Source organism: Schistocerca piceifrons, chromosome 1, assembly GCF_021461385.2.
Source record: "Schistocerca piceifrons isolate TAMUIC-IGC-003096 chromosome 1, iqSchPice1.1, whole genome shotgun sequence".
NCBI classification, from domain to species: domain Eukaryota; kingdom Metazoa; phylum Arthropoda; class Insecta; order Orthoptera; family Acrididae; genus Schistocerca; species Schistocerca piceifrons.
Window position 1 is genome coordinate 260,091,995 of NC_060138.1, and position 15,045 is coordinate 260,107,039.

Genomic DNA, 15,045 nt, shown 5'->3' on the forward strand with positions numbered 1-15,045 from the left:
TAGATAGTCCACACATTTACAAAATACGCCGTGTTCGGATGGTGCAATGATGGCCGGGATGGCGGCTCAGCGTGTTCGGTTAGAGACCTGGCTGCTCTCTGTAACAAAAAACTGAGTGAAGTGACCAACAACGAAATTCAACTAATGTCATGTGACGTCCGCTACGACCAAAAAATACAACGAACGATAACGAACAAAATTCAAAAGAAAGTGGTTAACGCAACTGCGTAATAAGCAGGAGATCCCGAATTCGATTCCAAGTCTGGTAAACATTTTCACTGGTCGCTGCTGACTCTGCATTGCTTTAATTGTTTGTAACAGAAGTTCCAAGTTTATCTGCCAGGACACAGCTGTACTCATGCCTAACTATTAAGACCATACGGCTTTTGTAAATTTCTTATATTTATGGTACATGAAGTTCAGAACAAAAATATCACTCACCCAAAGCAATTCGACGCTACGCTCAAGAAGTTTCCAGAAGATTATTCCGAACATGTTTAATATGCAAGAATACGATTGATTATTTAACAAGAAGTATACAATTTTGTCACGTTGGGTGCCTGGGTTAGGACTGCTGGTGAAATCAAGTTTTGAAACCAAGATGCATGTTCTACGAGCATTTCCGTGAAGCGTAGAAAGAAATATGGAAAAAATACGTAGTAGCGCTCGATATTGACAATCACTGAATAGAGTTTCGTTTCGGTCACTTTCTTTTGGTTTTTTCCCGTTCGGAACGAACAGCTTCGTCTTTGGAAAATAAAATTCATGAGACATATGCTAATTAACCCGTAGGATTGTCATTTATAAGGTAAATTCATTTTTCCCTTATTTCTGGTCTGATATCAATCACAAATACGCAGATTTCATCGCAGACTCTACCATCCTTTTGTAAAATATTATAAATCAAGATTGTTTAAGTTTTAATATAACATTATAAATTAACGTTTTCCGTCTCTACGTATTTTAAGATTATCGAAAATGCTCGTAAAGTATGCACCATTGTTTAAAAATTGGTTCCACCAGGAATGGGACAACGGGTTCTCCTTTATCAAGGATATCATTCCGCCACAGAGCTACACTGCTGGTCGCCGTAAAATTAACCTACTTTCGCACATTAAATAACGTCGGAAATCTTCGAAGTCGATTTTCTAGAGAATTTCTGTCTATCAATCTCCTTTGGGAAACTGATATTTGCATTCTATGCTTCACATACTACATACCTAACAAAAACTCAGTATGTAAATACTTTTTCTAAAGTTTTGAGTAAAATAGATAAATACTTTTCTATATTTTTTTCTGTTACTTCGTTTGCAATGGATATATCCTGAGCTACTTCCAGTGGCTAGCGATAGTTCTTTAATTAAACAATTTGCAGAAAATATTGCCTATTAACTTAAGTATTAGAGCTGTAAATTTTGTTCGGAGTCTGACAGGAGCACTGTCCTGTACTCAGGTCTTGCGGAACAACGACTCACCCACTTTTCTCCATTCCTTACACTAATTATTACGGCGTTATTGTGGTTGTATTATCTCTTGATTTTTATTAAATGTTGTGACTGTATTATGCAGATATTCAGACAAAATAAAATTTGTTGCACAATCGGTATTAGTATGGAATGGACCACAGTCAGAGGCATACATCGATCAGCTCTATAAGATGAAATATGCTCTTAATTAAGGTTCGCAAACATTTCTTCACACATTTAAATAGTAAGAACAACCGAATATATCTTGCGTTATGCGCACTGTGTTGTCAAGGACCCATGAAATATGTGCCCATTCATTTTAATTCTCCGACTCAGTATCATCTCTAACAGGATTTTTTTTCATTGACTTCTTACATGGAATACTCATTCTTTCCTTGTCCAGGAACGCTAAGCAGCTTATACGCATAAGAAAATAACTGAGTGTTAGGTACATAAAATTAATTTTTAAAAATTATGTGTAGAATAACCAACTGCATAATGGGATTATATTGTTACGCCACCCTCCTTGATAAAAACACTCAATGTTTCCTTCATAATGTAGCTACGATCTTCTCTGTCCGTAATATCCTTCATTTAATACGTGTCCAGGTATGGCATACACATCGTATCAAATGTTCAAATGTGTGTGAATTTCTAAGGGACCAACTGCTGAGGTCATCGGTCCCAAGACTTACTCACTAATTAAACTAACTTAAACTAAGAACAACATACACGCACACGCCCGAGGGAGGACTCGAACCTCCGGCGGGAGGGGCCGCGGAGTCAATGACATGGCGCCTAAAACCGCGCCGCCACTCCGCGCGGCCACATCGTATCCCTTTCTTTGTTCCCATTTCCGTTTTCATACAGTCATCGCGTAAGTTTGTTGAACGTCCCCGTAAAACTTCTATCAGTTATTAATGTGAGAACGAAAACACTATTGCATCTCCATTCCTATCCATACAAAATCAGCTGGTGCTCCGATGCCATTATATTGCTCCCTTCCTCCCACTCTATGTTTAAACAGGAATAGTTTTAGGGGGCACACTCACTGGGACCCAGTCTTTATGTTGATGTCCAGTCGTTTTTCCACTTGAATTCCTAGTGTCACACATTTGTTTATGTCAGTGCCAACAAAGAGATTCGTGCAACGCCTACTCATTTGAGCCCCCATCACAGTGCGACCTGAGTGACTACCATTAAGGATAACAGCCATTACCAACTCGCCTGGAAGTGCATTCGATCAGCCACATCATCGTCACCACCCTCATCAAATTCTTCAATATCATTATTTGCATTTCACATCTACTTCTACCTCTCATTTCAACAATGGTGCAACAAGACATTGTATGTCTCATTTTACATTTCATAGTATTTCAGGCTGAAGACGAGCACTACAACAACAAAGAAAGGAAAATACTGGTCGTACATTGAGAATACGCCAAGTATACTGCTACTGAGGCATGTGCGCCGTTCAGTGCACGGAAAGTGCTTCACAAAAAATAAATGACTTATGCGATGCGTTTGATGACAATGTAATGAAGCGGACGGCTCAGTATTATTAAAATGTCACCGTCACACATGACACACCTCCCAGAAGAGGAGATGATGGTGAAAGTTGCAGAAACAGAGATGCGACCAGGTAATATGTATTATCGGCGGCCGTAAAAGAATAATTTGGCTAATGAATTTTCACCCTCATTAAGTAATAACTTTTTAAGTGAATCAGCTACGTCGAAGGCGCTGTTTGTTTTGAAATTTTGACACTCAGTCTTCTGAATGTCAAGACGCACAGCTTTGCAGTAATGAAAGAAAACGAAAAATACTGAATTTAGTATGGGCAATCATGGAGAACCAACAACGAATTCATTCTATGCTGCAGCTAGTTTCATTCGAAAACAACAACAGATCTATTATACAAACAATGTGTATGGAGCAGTGAAATGAACACTAACACGAGACAGATGGAAGTTCATCACTTGAAAAGCAATCGTCACCACTGTTAAAACTTTTACGCCACTGTGAGACAGGATGATCAAGGCCTTCACGGAAAAATCATGGCGATTTCTTAAGGGATCTTGATTGTAACCAGGTGTGTGCCTCTTCGTCCGAAATAAGTCGACGACCACGAATCTTTTCTTCAGGGTTCCAAAAACTGGAAATAACGGAAGCAGAGGTAGAGACTTTATGGAAAATATGTAAGGGCTTCTCAGCTACCCAGAGGGCTCACATCTTAAAAGTCGTTTCGACTACGCCTGCAGAAATTATCTGGGAAGCCGTTACGCATCCTCTATTCAGTCCTGATCCCTACCCACGCGATTTCCATATGTTTGGGAAATGAGGAAAAAACTCGTGAACATCGATTTTCTTCGTGTGATTCATCCATAGACAATTCTAATCATTTTTCCATCAAGGCACCGTCTTATCTCACAATCGGATAGAATTATTAAGAGTATGACGACAAATTTTGAAATAATAAACAGATTACCTACTTTCTTCGCATCTGTCTCGTTTTCTTTTGACGCTATGTAGCAATCTCTACGACGGCTAAACGAAAGTAAGTTTCTGCAGTTATTAAGAGGAACCCTATGTTGCTTTCCTCATCAGAATCTCGTCAAAATTTGAAGCCACTACCGCACAAAATGGAAAATCTTTCTTACACACAAGAACCGAGCAGAATGCACGGATAGCTTTCACGTATCTTAGTCATGTCTTGATAACAGAAGGACTATGAGAAGCAGAAAGCTCTGATATCATCTTGAAGTGGATGTAACATTTTAACAATGTGGCACATAAGCTTTTAGCATCTCGTATGGGGAATGAACCTTGTTTCACACTTTCCTATTTTCTTGAACTTATTTTCTTGATCTTTTCCGATAGCACTGTGTCACTTTACTTTAGACTTTGTGGGCTTCTCAGCAGGAAAGTCTGCGGTCAGCTGCTAATAGTGTTCAGACTTTCCTTCTAGCACGGACCGCTGTTATGGACACTGACTTTTGCCATTTACTTCTTAAGTTTTCAAAGATAGGATTTTTTCTGAAGGGAGGCTGGGGGAAGGGGGGATATTATTCACACATTTCGTTTGAAAAAGTCCACCATTACTTTTTCTCCTGTGGAAAACTCTTCATTCACAGTAGGACCTTCATCCAACGTCCTGTTTTTTCTGTCTATTGCCATTTATGTCCCCCCAGCAGTATTTACCATCTAAAGCCGAATGTAAGGCCATGGGAGCTATTCCTTCATGACGTAACACATCTTGTACATCCTTTCCCCAATTCTTATCAGTGTTAACCAGTATTTCTTTTCCCATAGCTTCTGTGGAGAACCTCCTCAGTTCTTATCAGTACTTCTAATTTTCAAAGCCCTTCTATAGCACCACACCACAAAAGCTTCTAATCTGCTCTTTTCCTCTTTTCACACAGTCAATGAATCACCACCATACTGTGCTGCAGACGAATATTCTCAGAAAACTCTTCCTCAATTTTGAAAGCATTCTATTAATGGAGAGTAAATACACGAATATGAATATCTATAGCATTGCAGGGCTAACGCTCTGAAGATGGTCTAAATTACAGGCCCAAATCAGTTGCCAACCTAAATAAACTTCTTTTGTCAATGTCTGGCCATGGTGGACCAATAGATATTAAACAAACTTCCGTTGTACTCTATGACCGTGAACCTTGGAGCGAAAGAAAGAAAGGCAAAAGCTGCATAAAACCGGCAGAAATGGGAATTCTAATATCTGTTGAAGTAGCTCAGTGAGTCCGATTTTAATAAATGAGAATACTTAGAAATATTAACTCAGACGACAAAGTGGAAGAATATGTAAAGAAATGGGGGCAGCATCTTGAAGAATTCTGCACTTCATCTACTTGATGGTTTGTGTAATTGCATTATGTCTATGCTAGCATACGTTAATGAGTAGTCACCTAACAAGGACCCTAGAATCTAGGAAGCGGTCCATTATAAACAAATTGTAGTTGAGCTATTGCAACTGCTATTCTTCCCCACTAGGTAGGAAAATGATCTATTACGGACCGTGGGGGAAGCCTCTTAAATTGCATATAATTTAGACAATAATAAATTATATAAATCGCCTTTATATTACAGTTAGTTTCGAAAAATCAATCGGTTCAACATTCTGACGCTCCAATAAATGAGTTTCTGTTGCTGACTAATAATATTTCCTGCATAACATAGTTATCTCATACATGATAGAAAATTACAGCTCTACAGCAAATCGATGTGCAAGTAATTGAATTGTTGCCTTCTCCATCACGATATTTTTAAAACAAATCCTGGTTTGTTTCCTGGTCGTCACTTACTAATAAACTTTTATGATGTATGCTGCACCTACTGATGGTGTAGCTGGTGAGTTTATGCATAAGTTAAATACAACATCATACTCAGTTGCGTTTCAGAGCTCCACTGTTCACGAAATAACACCCCCGGTACCTAAGAGCTTGCAGCAAATAACTGACAACATTGTGATACGAGATAATCGCGTTACCGTACGCAAAGATCCGATACTGCGCGTGTGTCGATAGCGTGGCTGTGTCGCGCTGACGAGCCAAACGTATCGGCTCGTATTTTTTAACGTTGACAGGAATTACGCTGGTTGCCTGTACAAATCGGGAGAGCCGACTGAATTGCCGTATAGGCTGCCCAGGACGTATCACTCCCGTTTAGCCAGTTTGTGTGCCGCAAGCATGATTACACATTGAGATTGCTAATACTGATGGCAAAGTACTTGTTTTGTTTGGTACAGTTGCTACGCAGTACTAACATTTGGTATGAATTCCGAGATACAATGAGACACAATCCATTTACGAAGAGCTAGATGTCGTTTCAGTAACGGGATATATCGTACATATTTGGCGGTGAGCTTCTAGGTACTAGCGTTCATCTCGTTTCCTTTCCCTTAACATCAGGAAATCAGCATTTAAAATCCGTGTTCAGCCATAAATACAAGGTCCACGCAATAGATATCTGGAAAAGTTGTATAAAAAAAAGAGATCTCGATATAGTTTATGCTTCTTTATCATATTTTATTGACGTCCAGGATTTATTACCAGATACAGTGATGGAGTGGGCACGCATTCCTCGTGAACGTTATGCGAGGGATCAGTAAGACATGATGGCAGCAACCTTGCAGGTCTGCGCCAACGGGGGGCAGCGGAGTCTCGTTAGGTTAGCTTAAGGGTTGATATCAATCGAATTCGGGTGGTGTTGCAATATGGCGAATGAGTGGAACACAACTGTATGAGTATGCAGAGAAGTTTAAACGAGATGAAACAAGAATTGAAAATTCCACACACCAAGGACGCTCTGCTTCTGCTGTCAGGAACATTGCGAGGGATAATGACTTGTTGTCGGAAAACAGGTTTAGTATGGTGAGTTTTGTTGCAACAAAGATGAACATTAGTGTTGGAACTCGTTCATGACGTTTTGACCTCCAAAAAAATTATGTGCGAGGAGGGTTGCAAAGAACCGACATCACATAAGAACGGAAGGAACCTGCTTGCATGGAACTTTGTGAAAATATTTGGTTGAGGGAGAAGGCATTTCTTCACCATATTGTAACGGAAGACGAAAATTGGCAGCATTTTTACGAAAATGGGCAACAGTGGAGCAGGGACATTTTTCGTGTACAAAATCAAAGAAGGTGTGAACTGAAAGGAGTGATGGTAAATTCATATTGACATTATTTGGGCAACATAAGGACGGAAATGTTGTACTTAACAAACCGAGAGACGGATATCTGAACAGTGCGACGTACGCACACCGTGTGCGCGAAAATTTGAATTTTTAAGTAACCGGTGTGCTTTTTCTGAATGATAACACGAGGCCATACACTGCTAGAGTTTTATTAGAGACCATCAGATACCTAATATTCGTCTTCTTCCCCCTGCCACCTCCCACCACCCTGTTCCACCGGCCTGGAACCTTCAGATTATCACATTAGTAACTAACTCAAAAAAGCTCTTAGGCAACAGTGCATGTCTTATTACGTGGACGATCCCAATAATTCTTTAAATGTGGAGTTGAGAAACTTAGAAAGCTCCCGGCAGATTAAAACTGTGTGCCGGGCCGAGACTCGAACTCGGGACCTTTGCCTTTCGCGTGCAAGTGCTCTACCAACTGAGCTACCCAAGCACGGCTCACGCCCCGTCCTCACAGCTTTATTTCCGCCAGTACCTCGTCTCCTACCTTCCAAACTTCACTGAAGCTCTCCTACAAGATTCGCCCCGTCCTCAAAGCTTTATTTCCGCCAGTACCTCGTCTCCTACCGTTCGCAGGAGAGCTTCTGTGAAGTTTGGAAGGTAGGAGACGAGGTACTGGCGGAATTAAAGCTGTGAGGTCGGGGCGTGAGTCGTGCTTGGGTAGCTCAGTAGGTAGAGCACTTGCCCGCGAAGTGCAAAGTTCCCGAGTTCGAGTCACGGCCCGGCACACAGTTTTAATCGGCCAGGAAGTTTCGGATCAGCGCACACTCCGCTGCAGAGCGAAAATTTTATTCTTGAGAAACTTGTCCAGCGCTTGCATAAGTGCATTGAACTTGAGAGGGAGTACCACGAGAAATAAAAAATAAAAATTCGTATTTTACTCTCGTAGTACATGATATTGGGAAAACAGTAGGGCGGTTTAGGTTATCTTCAATGAGAATGATTCCCAACAGTAGTAATAAAATGATATTTAACATATATGGAGAAGTAGTCAATTTAAATGGTGCTTCTTCTTGTGAAATATCCAGCACAATTAGACGTTTGAAATATTAAAACTCCTCTAAAATATTAAAATTCTCTCAGGATGCTTCTGAGTGACACCTACTTTGAGTCCTACGATGCCTACGCAACCCAAGTCTTGAGGACGACGTCCGTACACTGCAGCTTGCAGACTCGGCGGAAACTGCAGACTGTACACGACTTGGTATCCTGAAGAGAACTCTCCGCCGTTCTCTGTGCTCCGGTATTTTACGAAGCATCGACCAGTCGCTATCCATATACGTGATGCCCATGGGTTGGCAGCTGCGCTTCATGGCGGCCCTCGGTATACTTCAAAGTGCCAACCCGTGCAGCTGCTGCCTTGCGAGTTTTTTCAGCTCGGCTTATCGACTGTGGTGTGGTACTCTCCGGAGTCGTTGTTACCGTCACCACAGAAAGTTTACAAAATTTTTCCGGTTTTTTTTATTGAGTGACACTTGTATTTCAGTTTTTATGATTTCACTAAATGTCTTCAGGCAAAAGCCGTGATAATTCTTTTGAAAATAACTACTTCCCTATCCCTACAATATCCAACTAAGTGCTACGTCTCTAACGACCTTACGTCGGCAGGACGTTATATCTCTCAATCTTCCTTTTTCCTAGATAAAGCGTGTGAGAGACGCCATAACAACAGATACCTTGTGAACAGACCAGATCAGAGCAATTCATATATCCACATTCACATTAATTATTTTGTCACTCAAGAAAATATTTATCTACGCATCGCCAATGGAACAAGTCTTCCGGTCGTCTTCACAACATGGTTAACAAAATCGCAACATATCCATAACCAGTGAGCCGTAGTCCGACCAGATAAAGCATCTCGAATAACTGCGATCCCTTGCCGAATGAATATCAAAGACTCAAGACGTTTTCTAGAAAATCTCTCTGTCCTTCCTCATGCTATGAAACAGCCACGTATGAAACTGAGTTCATTGGGTGACTCGTCAAATGTCCAATATTTGAAATATTTGAAAACAACATCAAGCAAGAAGCTTGGATTGCTAAGTTGCCATGCCACAAAAGAACGTAACAATTCAAGAAAAAAAAATGGATTCTATATAACAGTCTGTACCAACTGTTCTTACCGTTGTTTTAACACCTCAAGTTTGACAAACTCAAATGTAAGCATTTCTACTCAAGACAAGTAGAATATCAGCAGTAAACGTGTAGTATTTCTATTTTGATGTCTATTTATTTGAGCTTTCAGTCGTGACATTCCGTACACTTTCTCCTAACTCAAGTGGTACAGTTTCAAAGTAAAATCAGTAAAGCACAGCATGAATTCCGTTGCCACTAGAACAGGCAGAAAAACATATCAGTTACCAAATGTTCCACAATAATACACCAAGAATCAATAAACATTTAGCTAACACATCAGTTAGCATATTAAAGTAACCCAAATCGCAATAAGTCATCAGCAACTATAAAAGCAATGTGAAATACAACGTTTACGTAATGTCAAATGGACATTATTTTAACTGACGTAAATAGGTCACGTTTCTTTCATTAAAGAGCCCGAGATCAGAAACGAACAGCCAAACACGCAATTAAGAAGGAAGCAGATCTGAGCCAAGAGACAATGTACCAATGTACGTAGCTCCACCTGAAGTTGTGATAACTCAGGCTAGTTCTATACAAGAAAGTATAATAAAAATGCAGACAACAGCTCCCACACCGCCTCGTTTAAAACAGCTAGCAGTAAAGTTGATCTTGTATCAATCCTCAGTAGCAAACAAATTACACATAGCCAGAATGTAAAAAGTATTCATAAATTACCAACAGGACTCAAACCTCATAGATGGCAACTAGACAACCCGCCACAGATGCATGTAACATAAACAATTTTACCAGTTTGTGTGAAACAAGTTGGACCTGGTAAGCGCTTTACATAAAATCCGACTTAGCTCAAACTTAAAACATTATAGTACTCATAGCTTAAAAACGCTAAAGCATAGCAGATGACTCCGAATAACTGTTCGTACTCTCTAGATAGTAAAATCCTCACCAAATAAGTCCGACAAGTGCCAATGACTATGGGTAATTAATCCGACTTCACTAGTGAATTCTCTAGATACAAATACCAAAGTTTCTTGGCCGACTTCCACCATATCGGACTGACTTGCTTTCCGGGCTTGTAACTTGGTAGAATAGACAATCACATAATTGCTCAAAGTCACATTCAACTTCAGCAAATTCTAGTAACATACTTATGCCGCTTGCCAGACAACAATTGCCCTTGGATGACCATCCTGCAGTTATCGATGTAAACGACTGAGAGCAGGCTCAGGTGCAACATTTTAAGTAGGAACCGAGGAGAGCAATAGCTTCGCAACATGGCCAAAGAGAATGTACCACATTTGTAGAGTTCATACTGAGACACCGCAAGGGTCAGTATTTAAAAATTAGACTGCGTGTTGTTGACATTTATCTTTAGCTGCAAAGTGTCTGGTGTGTGTGGTGTATGTTACGTAAATTATTCAGCTAGTGCACAATAAAGAGGTACGACGAAATCTACGATAGTAGGCGATTCTAGTTCTTTTTCCCGTAATAATATAATACATGCTATGCTCCAGTATTTTTTACTTTATTTAGTCATTGCTCCTTGAGAAATATACCATTTGGAATGCAGATGCTGCGAAGTTTATGTGGTTACCATAAAAAATATAAACATTTTTGAAATCTTAAAATTCACACTGATGTCCAGGGACTGCCACTTTTTTGAGCACAGATTTTCCTTATTATGACGTTTATATTAGGAATAAACTGACTGATTTTCTACGATAGCTTACCACCCTTTTTCATATTAGGTCACCATTATTTATCTGAGACATTAGCTAGCATAGTACAGTGATCTTTTTTTGAAGAGTATGGTTCAGCCTACTTCATTACACGAAAGTGTTTTCAAAGACCGTTATCGGTTTCAAAATTTGTTGACTACTAAATTATTTATTTAGCGACATGTTACGAGCTGACACCTCATCATCATGCTATACTGGCTTCACAAAAATATTTAATACATTTTCGTACAGATATTAAAACTTCGTTAACTGACTGCTCTAACCATCATGTGCAGAAAGAGAAGGATAACCTGGTAAGAAGCGATGGCAATTTGGCTATTGGTCTTTTGTTTACATGAAAATTTTATAAAAGAGTCTCTCACTTTGTTCTCGTGGCGTTGTAGTTTTCTTACAATTTGTTGAGACATCGCTATTTCCATGGCTCTTTTGGTATTCTTCACCATTGTTCACAGATTTCACAACGGTTTCCTTAAAGCATGATACACAAAAATGAGTCAGCAGTGCAGAACAGAAGATGATGGTCAAACAATGCTAATTTCGATTTGATTATCGATATGTCGACACTGGTGTTATCAATGGCAATGTCTGCTGCATTTCCTGCTGTCGTATCATTGACGTTTAATGCCGTAATATACTACAAAATGAGTGACTGTATCATTTTTACAGTACAAATTATAGTATAAATACTTTTTATTTTCAGAAATACAAAGATATTTCTGGGATCTAGGAAACACATATGTTTATGTTGAGGGAATTAGATTAGGAAATGGGACGCTTAAAGTAGTTAGTACATGAGTTTTGCTATTTGGGAATCAAAATAGGTAAAAATGGCCGAAGTAGGAAGGATACAAAATGTAGACTGGAAATGACAAGAAAAGCATTTCTGAAGAAGAGTAATTTGTTACCATCGACTATAGATTATGTGTCAGAATGTCCTTTCTGAAAGTTTTTGTATGGAGTGTAGCCGTGTATGGAAGAGAGACAGGGGCCATTAAGAGTTCAGACAAGAAGAGAATAGAAGCTTCTGAAATGTGGTGCTACAGAAGAATGGTGATGATTAGGTGGTTAGAACACGAAACTAATCAGGAGGTACGGAATACAACCAAGGAAAAAGAAAAATTTTAGGTACAACCTGACTAGGTGAAGGGACAGGGTGGTTGGGCGTAGTCTGAGGCATCAAGGGATAACCAATTTAGTACTGAAGGGAAGTCGTAGAGGGGGACCTAGAGATGACTAAGTAAACGGATTCAGCATGATGTACGTTGCAGTATTTCTCCAGACATGAATGGGCTTGCACAGGATAGAGTAGCATGGAGAGCTGCATCAAACCAGTCATTGGGCTACAGACCACAACGCCATTAATGCCATGTTTTTACTTTTTAAATTCGTAGAAGAATGTGCATGGCTATCATGAACATGAAATAGATGCACTTTCACAGCTTAGAACTGGAAACAAAACCAAACAAATTAATATGGCTATCCACCACAGCATACAAAAGCCCAACTATAAATGGGTACCACATTCAGGAATCATCTGAGACGAAATAGTCAACTTGTCTAAAACCACAATCATGAGGATCACTTTTGCCGCCAACAACAACTTAGGATAAAAACTAGTCCATGATACCTTACAACCTACAGACAGACTGAGCAAACCAGGAGTTTATAAAATTACATGTAGACATTGCCCAAATACTATATTGGCCAAACAGAAAGAAACTTTAAAACATGATTTAAAGAACACATTGATTGTTTCAGACCAGATAAAGCCAGTAAGTCAACTGTAGCAAAACATATAAAAGACACAAGACGCAGTGGTGCAAGAGAAAACAAACCGAAAGTACGAAATACTTTGGAAAGCTGTTGGAGAACTGGCATCTTGGGAGAAATGGAAATATTCACTCATGACTTTAAATCGAAAAACGAGAACTTAAATGAAATGATAGACTTAAAAAATTTACACGTCTTTAGGAATTTCAATTCTGCACTCTTAAAATGGTAAGTCCATGACGTTAATGAAACTTCCTGGCAGATTAAAACTGTGTGCCCGAACGAGACTCGAACTCGGGACCTTTCCCTTTCGCGGGCAAGTGCTCTACCATCTGAGCTACCGAAGCACGACTCACGCCCGGTACTCACAGCTTTACTTCTGACAGTACCTCGTCTCCTACCTTCCAAACTTTACAGAAGCTCTCCTGCGAACCTTGCGGAACTAGCACTCCTGAAAGAAAGGATATTGCGGAGACATGGCTTAGCTACAGCCTGGGGGATGTTTCCAGAATGAGATTTTCACTCTGCAGCGGACTGTGCGCTGATATGAAACTTCCTGGCAGATTAAAACTGTGTGCCCGACCGAGACTCGAACTCGGGACCTTTGCCTTTCGCGGGCAAGTGCTCTACCATCTGAGCTACCGAAGCACGACTCACGCCCGGTACTCATATCAGCGCACACTCCGCTGCAGAGTGAAAATCTCATTCTGGAAACATCCCCCAGGCTATGGCTAAGCCATGGCTCCGCAATATCCTTTCTTTCAGGAGTGCTAGTTCTGCAAGGTTCGCAGGAGAGCTTCTGTAAAGTTTGGAAGGTAGCAGACGAGGTACTGGCAGAAGTAAAGCTGTGAGTAGCGGGCGTGAGTCGTGCTTCGGTAGCTCAGATGGTAGAGCACTTGCCCCCGAAAGGCAAAGGTCCCGAGTTCGAGTCTCGGTTGGGCAAATAGTTTTAATCTGCCAGGAAGTTTCATATCAGCGCACACTCCGCTGCAGAGTGAAAATCTCATTCTGGTAACATGACGTTAATGTTTTATATCTAGATCCTCGAAATAACTTCGTAGTTCCAAAAATAAAAAGTATTTATACTGTCATTTGTATTATAAAATTGTCACAGTCACTCATGTTGTATATTATGGCAACCAACATTACCGATGCGACAGCAAGACATGCAGAAGAGACTGCCACTGACAACACCACGGCCGACATTTCGACAGTCAAAAAGAAACTATACCTGTTTTACCCCCATTTTACGTTATGTTTTGCTGATTTTTTTGTGTGCTGTACTTTAAAGACAGCATTGTGAAGTCTGTGAGTTATGGCGAAGAAGTCCAAAAGAGCCATGGAAATATCGATGCCTCAACACATCAAACGAAAACGAAAACGCCAAAAGAACAAAGTGTGTGATTCTTTTATAAAACTTTCATGTGAACAAAAGACTAATACACAAAGTGACGGCCGGTCGGAGTGACCGAGCGGTTCTAGGCGCTACAGTCCGGAACCGCGCGACTTGTACGGTCGCAAGTTCGAATCCTGCCTCGGGCATGTATGTGTGTTATGTCCTTAGGTTAGTTAGGTTTAGGTAGTTCTAAGTTCTAGGGTACTGATCAACTCAGATGTTAAGTCCCATAGTGCTCAGAGCCATTTGAACCATTTTTTAGAAGAGCAGTCGCCTGGTGCAAGTCTTTTTAGCTGACGCCACTGCGGCGACTTGCGCAGTCGACGGAGATGAGATGAGAGGAGAAACTCTCCGAACCAATCGGGAATCGAACCCGAGCCACTTTGCATGGTATTCTGTCGCTCTGGCCACTCGGCTATCGAGGCTTAACATTAATGAACGCCTGTTTTTCATCCTACTCATGCAGCTACACTAAAAAATTAGATTTTTTCCTTTTTTTTACGTTACAGGCTACCTGTTTCTAAATATAAGTTCCTCATTGGAATAGAAGGAATATTCCAGGAGAAAGTTTTTCTAGTTAGATTTAAATCTTGCTCTGCTGCCCGTCAAACATTTCATTGTAGTATAAAATAACCAAAACTTTTTAATGCTGCATATTCAGATTGCCTCTGAGACAATGATAGTTTCATCAACGATCAAACGCTGTGGAAAGACTACCAAAAATTCCAAATGTCGACATTTTATCATTTAAGGCTTATTCTGTTTTATAAGTGCATGAATAAATCAGGAAGAACATACTTTTAATTGCCCATAAGGAATATATTAAAAATTATTGTGATACTCTAACGAAG

The 15,045-nt window shown here is 40.2% G+C and overlaps 1 protein-coding gene and 1 non-coding gene across 2 annotated transcripts in view; both read left to right on the top strand.

Annotated features, from left to right (window-relative positions):
- Positions 1 to 15,045, top strand: part of LOC124709672 — a 485,537-nt gene that overhangs the window by 209,842 nt on the left and 260,650 nt on the right. The gene's annotated exons all lie outside the window — the stretch shown is intronic.
- On the top strand, positions 13,667 to 13,741 carry Trnas-cga. Its single transcript has one exon. It is a non-coding gene; the product is annotated as a tRNA-Ser (tRNA).